Below are 8,702 nucleotides of genomic sequence, written 5' to 3' on the forward strand. Positions count from 1 at the left end.
CTGATGTCAGTGGATAAATGGCCACATCTATATAAAAAAAAAAAGACCAACTAGCTTTGGATTGTGAAAGTGTTATAAATGCCAATGAAATAACCTTCCGGGCAACCTAAGCCTACTCCAAAAAAAAACAGGAGCCCAGGGACTATATTGTCGACATTAGCAGAAAGATTGGGTTACTGTATCTTCATACAAACAAGCATCCTGACCCCCAAAAAAATCTACACAAGACTTGTTTTGTTTTATTTTCCACAGGGAGTTTTCCGAAAGAATCAATTCAGTGGCTGGTGAATCACCCGAAATAGTCAGAGCGGACTGGGGGGCTTACAATAACGTTCCATTGATAAAATGTATATAAATAAATAAATAAATCTGTTGCATAATCTGAAACAACAGTAGCAACAATTTTGTTACCACCATAGACAATGTGACAAAATAAAAAAAATGTATATATTATCATCACCACATGACAGTTGGAAATGTATGCTACACAGATAATGTGTAATGTTTACTGTTAATTTTTATTGTTTATTTCACTTTATATATTATCTACCTCACTTGCTTTGGCAATGTTAACACATGTTTCCCATGCCAATAAAGCCCCTTGAATTGAATTGAATGGAGACAAAAAACACTGTTGTGGGATTTACCCTGGCCTAGAAAACTACTTTCTGTCATTAAACTGTTCAACGGGTCAGACTAACATTTTCACTTCTTCATTTACAGGAAAACATAACAAGTTGGTTTCACTTCTAAATCTGAAGTAGGCCATGTGTAAATAAGCCTGAATCTTCATCCATATCATTCTGGGATCGGTCCTTCAAGAGCTCAACCAACAGTATTTCACGTAAACAAATTTTTTTTTGTCCAGTCACACTCACAGCAGCCCTGTCATCACACATCAACACCCAGGTCAAAGTTCACCATGCACTGATAACAATCAGAAATTGCAATGTTTTTGAGCAATTATGTAGCTAGTTCAGTCCTGTCCAGCACGAGATATGAGCCGGGAAGGAGGAATGGAATCTCTCAGAGCCCAAACAAATAAATGTGCTTGTCGAAGGGCAGAGCGGTGGGCAGAACGGTGGGCAGAGCGGTGGGCAGTGGGCAGAGCGGTGGGTGGGCAGAGCGGTGGGTGGGCAGAGCGGTGGGTGGGCAGAGCGGTGGGCAGTGGGCAGAGCAGTGGGCAGAGCGGTGGGTGGGCAGAGCGGTGGGCAGAGCGGTGGGTGGGCAGAGCGGTGGGTGGGCAGAGCGGTGGGCAGAACGGTGGGTGGGCAGAACGGTGGGCAGAACGGTGGGTGGGCAGAACGGTGGGCAGAGCGGTGGGTGGGCAGAGCGGTGGGCAAAACTGTGGGCAGAACGGTGGGCAGAACGGTGGGTGGGCAGAACGGTGGGCAGAGCGATGGGTGGGCAGAACGGTGGGTGGGCAGAACGGTGGGTGGGCAGAACGGTGGGTGGGCAGAGTGGTGGGTGGGCAGAGCGGTGGGCAAAACTGTGGGCAGAGCGGTGGGCAGAGCGGTGGGCAGAGCGGTGGGTGGGTAGAACGGTGGGTGGGCAGAGCGGTGGGTGGGCAGAACGGTGGGTGGGCAGAGCGGTGGGTGGGCAGAACGGTGGGTGGGCAGAACGGTGGGTGGGCAGAGCGGTGGGTGGGCAGAGCGGTGGGTGGGCAGAACGGTGGGTGGGCAGAGTGGTGGGTGGGCAGAGCGGTGGGCAAAACTGTGGGCAGAGCGGTGGGCAGAGCGGTGGGTGGGCAGAGCGGTGGGCAGAGCGATGGGCAGAGCGGTGGGCAAAACTGTGGGCAGAGCGGTGGGCAGAGCGGTGGGTGGGCAGAGCGGTGGGCAGAGTGGTGGGTGGGCAGAGCGGTGGGTGGGCAGAACGGTGGGTGGGCAGAGCGGTGGGCAGAGCGGTGGGCAGAGCGGTGGGTGGGCAGAGCGGTGGGCAGAGCGGTGGGTGGGCAGAGCGGTGGGGGAAATATTCAAAAACACAGTGATACATGACATTCTCTTGACTGTTGCCATGACAAGAGGTGGGTGGGTGGCTAGCTACAATAGAAAATGTGATTTTCGTTCTCTCAACATTTTAGGCTAGCCAATTTAAAATTAGAGGTTGGCCAATTAATTAGGGGGATTTCAAGTTTTCATAACAATCGGTAATCAGCATTTTTGGATGCCGATCATGGCCGATTACGTTGCGATCCACGAGGAGACGGCGTGGCAGGCTGACCACCTGTTACTCCACGAGGAGACGGCGTGGCAGGCTGACCACCTGTTACTCCACGAGGAGACTGCATGGCAGGCTGACCACCTGTTACTCCACGAGGAGACGGCGTGGCAGGCTGACCACCTGTTACTCCACGAGGAGACTGCGTGGCAGGCTGACCACCTGTTACTCCACGAGGAGACTGCGTGGCAGGCTGACCACCTGTTACTCCACGAGGAGACGGTGTGGCAGGCTGACCACCTGTTACTCCACGAGGAGACTGCGTGGCAGGCTGACCACCTGTTACTCCACGAGGAGACTGCGTGGCAGGCTGACCACCTGTTACTCCACGAGGAGACGGCGTGGCAGGCTGACCACCTGTTACTCCACGAGGAGACTGCATGGCAGGCTGACCACCTGTTACTCCACGAGGAGACGGCGTGGCAGGCTGACCACCTGTTACTCCACGAGGAGACTGCGTGGCAGGCTGACCACCTGTTACTCCACGAGGAGACTGCGTGGCAGGCTGACCACCTGTTACTCCACGAGGAGACGGCGTGGCAGGCTGACCACCTGTTACTCCACGAGGAGACTGCGTGGCAGGCTGACCACCTGTTACTCCACGAGGAGACTGCGTGGCAGGCTGACCACCTGTTACTCCACGAGGAGACGGCGTGGCAGGCTGACCACCTGTTACTCCACGAGGAGACTGCGTGGCAGGCTGACCACCTGTTACTCCACGAGGAGACGGCGTGGCAGGCTGACCACCTGTTACTCCACGAGGAGACTGCGTGGCAGGCTGACCACCTGTTACTCCACGAGGAGACTGCGTGGCAGGCTGACCACCTGTTACACGAGTGCAGCAAGGAGCCAAGGTAAGTTGCTAGCTAGCATCAAACTTATCTTATAAAAAAAACAATCAATCTTAACATAATCACTAGTTAACTACACATGGTTGAAGATGTTACGAGTTTATCTAGCTTGTCCTGCGTTGCATATAATCGATGCGGTGCCAGTTAATTTATCATTGAATCACAGCCTACTTCGCCAAACGGGTGGTGATTTAACAAGCGCATTCACGAAAAAAGCACTGTCGTTGCTCCAATGTGTACCTACACAAAAACATCAACGCCTTTCTTAAAATCAATACACAAGTATATTAAACCTGTATATTTGGTTAAAATAAATTCATGTTAGCAGGCAATATTAACTAGGGAAATTGTCAGGGTATAGGCAGCAGTTTGGGCCGCCTGGCTCGTTGCGAACTGTGTGAAGACCATTTCTTCCTAACAAAGACCGTAATTCATTTTCCGGAATTATGACATAACATTGAAGGTTGTGCAATGTAACAGCAATATTTAGACTTAGGGTTGCCGCCCGTTTAACAAAACAATGAATGGTTACGTATTTCACTGAAAGAATAAATGTTTTGTTTTCTAAATGATAGTTTCCAGATTTGACCATATTAATGACCAAAGGCTCGTATTTCTGTGTTAATTATAATATAATTAAGTCTATGATTTGATAGAGCAGTTTGACTGAGCGGTGGTAGGCAGCAACAGGCTCATAAGCATTCATTCACACTTTACTGCATTTGCAATGCTTGCAGCACAGCGCTGTTTATGTCTTCAAGCCTATCAACTCCCGAGAGTAGGCTGGAAATACTATAGTGCCTATAAGAACATCCAATAGTCAAGGGTAAATGAAATACAAATGGTATAGAGAGAAATAGTCCTATAAATACTATATTAACTACAACCTAAATCTTCGTACCTGGGAATATTGAAGACTCATGTTAAAAGGAACCACCAGCTTTCATACTTTTTCATGTTCTGAGCAAGGAACTGAAACGTTAGCTTTCTTACATGGCACATATTGCACTTTTACTTTCTTCTCCAACACTTTGTTTGTGCATTATTTAAACCAAATTGGACATGTTTCATTATTTATGTATTATATTAAGTTAAAATTAAAGTGTTCATTCAGTATTGTTGTAATTGTCATTATTACAAATATTATACTCATTTATTTTTTACCCCCTTTTCGTGGTATCTTGTCTCATCGCTACAACTCCCGTACGGGCTCGGGAGAGACGAAGGTCGAGAGCCATGCGTCCTCCGAAACACAACCCAACCAAGCCGCACTGCTTCTTAACACACTGCCGCACTGCGCCCGGCCCGCCACAGCAGTCGCTGGTGCGCGATGAGACAAGGATATCCCTACCGGCCAAACCCTCCCTAACCCGGACGACGCTAGGCCAATTGTGCGTCTACCCACGGACCTCCCGGTCGCGACAGAGCCTGGGCGCGAACCCAGAGTCTATGGTGGCACAGCTAGCACTGCGATGCAGTGCCCTAGACCACAGCGCCACCCGGGAGGCAAATATTATATAAAATGTACTTTTTTTATTTTATTATATTTAAAAATATATATATTAATACAAAAATATTTTCAATAACATTTTTAAATGTTAATTAATCATTATCAGTTTTTTTGGGGGGGGTCCTACAATAATCGGTATCGATGTTGAAAAATCATAAAATCGGTTCGACCTCTACTTAAAATAGCTTCAAAACATGTCTATGGGCTATTCAAAGAGTAGTCTGACCTGTAACAGGATCAGAGCCATCAATAAAGCACCGCATAACACAGCAGGTATGTTGTATACCACACGAGGGAAAGAGGCCCGGGGCTACACATGGAGGGGTGGAGAAGTGGGGCACGACTCGCACGTATGACACCAGGTAACTGCCAAAATAAAGGAAACTCCAACATAAAGTAGTGTTCATTAGGGAGTTGGGCAACCACGAGTCAGAACATGCCCCTTGAAATAGATTCAACAACTGTCTGGAACTCTATCGGAGGGCTGTGACACCATTCTTCCATCATTTGTTGTCTTGTTGACAGTGGGTGGGGAAAATGCTGTCTCAGGCACTGCTCCAGAATCTCCCATAAGTGTTCAATTGGGTTGAGCTCTGGTGACTGAGACGGCCATGGCATATGGCTTACATCGCTTTCATGCTCATCAAACAATTCAGTGACCACTTGTGCCCTGTGGATATGGACATTGTCGCTTTATGGGGGGGGGGGGGGGGGGGGGGGGGGCATAGCCATGATAGCCAAAAGAATGCCCTGCCCAGCATTTTTCATAAAAGACCCTAAGCATGACGGGATGTTAAAGAACCAGAATGGAAGTAGAGCAAAACCAAAATTTCTATTGGACTGCTGGCAGAAGAAATATGCCCAGAGAAGCAGGAGATTGAACTTCACACAACTTTATAGACTTGTCCCCGTTAGTTAACACTATGAACATTTCCCTTTACTGTGGGAATTGTGATCGAATCAATGCAACATTAGCAACTTTCAATTAAACATTCAGAGACAACATTATGTTTCCTTTCAAAATAAACATTTCCTGTCTGTTTCTCCTCACTTTGAAAACATCTACAGTCCTATTGATCTGATTGGTTACTAATAATATCATTTCAAATCCCTCAAATTGTGTCCCATATGTGTTTAGACACGGTGACAAGTAGGCAAGAGATTTTGTTGGACGCAGAATGCATCCGATTAGGATTCTATCGCATTGACAGCCTGTACTCTACACAGACCGGTGCGCCATAACCAATCAGAGCTGTACATGTGTTTATATCCTTCGCTAGTTAGTGAGTTATTAGCCCAGTTATAGATCATTTGTAGTTATCTATAACTGGGGGGTGATTGCTTTCTGGAAGATCACAAAACGTGTGCATTTCTACACATCTTTGAAAAGTGAGTCAGGTAAAAAAAAAAAAAAAATTGTCTTAAAGGGGTAGTGTTGTATTTTGAGACATACTTGAATAAGCTAAGTAGCCAATGAGCACAGGGTAGCATAATTTGTCATATTCTCTCTAATAAATGGTATGGGAATAATGATACGTTTTATTTTGTAAAGTGGTTTCTTGCATCAAAATGTTCAGTCACATCCTTGTCTGAAGAACAAGTGGATAAACAAGTTAAATGTCAAGCCATGCATTAAAAGTCTCATGGAATGTAGGCCTACATTGGGGAGGCAGGGAGCCGCCCCAATTGAACACTTATGGGAGATTCTGGAGCAGCGCTTGAGACAGCATTTCCCCCACCATTGTCAACAAGACAACAAATTATGGAAGAATGGTTTCACAGCCCTCCGATAGAGTTCCAGACAGTGGTTAGAGCGTTGGACTTGTAACCGAAAGGTTGCTAGATCGAATCCCCAAGCTGACAAGGTAAAATATCTGTCATTCTGCCCCCTGAACGAGGCAGTTAAACCCACTGTTCTTAGGCCGTCATTAAAAATAAGAATGTGTTCTTAACTGACTTGCCTAGTTAAATAAAAGGTAAAAAAAAAAAAAATACAACATTGGCTGAACGATAGAACAGTTATTTTCCGTGTTCAAATGTTACAGGATGTATTTTCTCAATTGGTTTTGATGGTAGGCCACTCTGGTAGGCTTTTACCGTTTGATCAAATAGCCACAGTAACCTACTGTTAAAACTAACTTAAAGCCTCTGTACCGCGATAAACGCAAACCGGAAGTTGCACTGAATTTTTACAACGTTCAAGTTTGCCATCAGTAGACCGGAAATTTGCTCAGTGGCGAAAAACATTTAGGTGACCATTGGGTAAGTCACCTAAATGACTTACCCATTTCATTCAATAAACGTTTTGTAAGCGAAGACTTTTAGGGTTTATCCTATGTGTAACTGTGTTGTTTTTATCGCACTGCTTTGCGTTATCTTGGCCAGGTCGCAATTGTAAATGAGAACTTGTTCTCAACTGGCCTACCTGGTTAAATAAAAGGTGAAATAATTGTTTACATTTTTATTTAAAAAGGTGCACTCAAAAAATCCCAAAATAACTGATGAATTTACGAAAGTGCAACACCCGTTGAATATGACCACCGTCAGCAAAATATTATAATATATTTGCCAGCAGCACAGTCAGTCTAACGCTCTTCACAACATTAAAAACAGCTCTGCTAGGGTCAGAGACAGGTGTTCTCTCATTCATGTCTGACCCAAATAATTATCTAAACTTTTTCGCTAAACAGTAGAAAGCAGATGATTCAGTCGATTTTCCCATTGGTCCTAGACTATGGCAACATCTATATGAACGCAGCGGCCACTTATTTAAAGCTGTTAAAAGCAGTTTATCATAGCGCACTGCGGCGCATGTTCTGCGCATGTGACAAATAAAATTTGATTTGATTTATTATGGGCAACAATTTTAGTACTCATCACTGCATGCTCTACCAGAAAGTTAGTTGGCCCTCTTTCACGTAGGTTGATACATTGCTGTTCTCATTTATAAAATAAAGGTGTTAAAAAAAACATTTTTAAAAGTAGCTTGCAAGTTAGGCAACTCAAGCCAGTTAACTTGGGTGCTTGGAAACAGACATGAGGACAAAACGCTCGGATCAACCCTAGTCCTCCGCCAAAGCATCCAGGATGCGCTCTGAACGACCCGAGGGCGAAATGGTCTGAATTTAAAAAAGACAACATTTGACAACTCTCTGTGAATTAACGAGCGACCCAGAGAGCGCACTCATGACACACTGGAGATAATTTACGAACACACCCTTTGATAGGCTCAGAGTAGCTTGGTACTACAAAGCATATAAAAACACGCTAAAACAGTACAGTTTGACAGATAAAATACCTAGTTCACTAATGTAGGTAGAGAACCAAACAGGTGCAACAAGACGGAAATGTTGAAAACTAGGAGCTGGCTTTCCTTAGCCCAGGTTCGACGAGCTTAACGTTAGTGAGAGTGGTGATGCCCCATCAAACACACCGGCTGCTAGGAGGGGGAGGCGGTTCGAGGTCTACTGGACTGGTCTTAGCTAAGCACACTGGCAAATGTCAAAATATTGGTAAGGAACAGCATATCTCTCAGTCGCCGTGCAACATAATACACACTATTATTTTTTTTTAAATTGACATGTTCGTTTATTTTTAAAAATACAATCGGGATAGCTACTCACTCAGAAAGAATCAGCTGATACAACGGTGACTCAGTAGACTACACGACTTCCGCATTCACGAGCGATGACCTATGCTTCGACCAATCAGCAAAAGTAAAGCATGCATTTAGACCAATGGTGAGAGAGAATCCGTACCAATAACTGCGGAATAGCCAATGAAAGTTTATGACAGGTAAAAGCGCGGTTGTGTAGCCGCGTCAATGGCGTGCACACACCCACACCAAAGCCAATCAAGACAGATCGGTGCCTCTAGAATGGGTGGATTCTATTAGGATATGGTCCGTGATATGAACGGGCAAAAGCGGTGGTGAGGGAGGAGTGCCTGTCTAAAATGGAACCGTGATCTACGCCACTTAATCATGAGTCAACATGGTGCATCGCCCAGAAACATACATCTATTTTCCATAAAATATATGTTATAATTTTCTAACTAATTTTACATTGGGAAGGCAGATTAAGCAATAATTGTTGCATGTGAAAATACACAATCCTACTCATTAC

At 45.5% G+C, this 8,702-nt stretch overlaps 1 protein-coding gene across 5 annotated transcripts in view; it reads right to left on the reverse strand.

The window, feature by feature from the left end:
- The window catches only part of LOC110519104 (phosphatidylinositol-3,5-bisphosphate 3-phosphatase MTMR4), a 123,129-nt gene extending 114,668 nt beyond the window's left edge, over positions 1-8,461 (reverse strand). For 2 of the 5 annotated variants that reach the window (XM_090188848.1, XM_090188844.1), the window contains exon 1: positions 8,202-8,461. The gene's annotated coding sequence lies outside the window, so the exon portion shown is untranslated. Of the gene's footprint in view, positions 1-8,200 lie in introns of all 5 variants that reach the window. The other 3 variants (XM_090188843.1, XM_090188836.1, XM_090188837.1) reach the window with 2 other exon arrangements.
- Between the last annotated feature and the right edge of the window lie 241 nt (positions 8,462-8,702).

The sequence above is a fragment of the Oncorhynchus mykiss genome, chromosome 10 (genome assembly GCF_057628025.1).
Source record: "Oncorhynchus mykiss isolate SJ-2025 chromosome 10, ASM5762802v1, whole genome shotgun sequence".
NCBI lineage: Eukaryota > Metazoa > Chordata > Actinopteri > Salmoniformes > Salmonidae > Oncorhynchus > Oncorhynchus mykiss.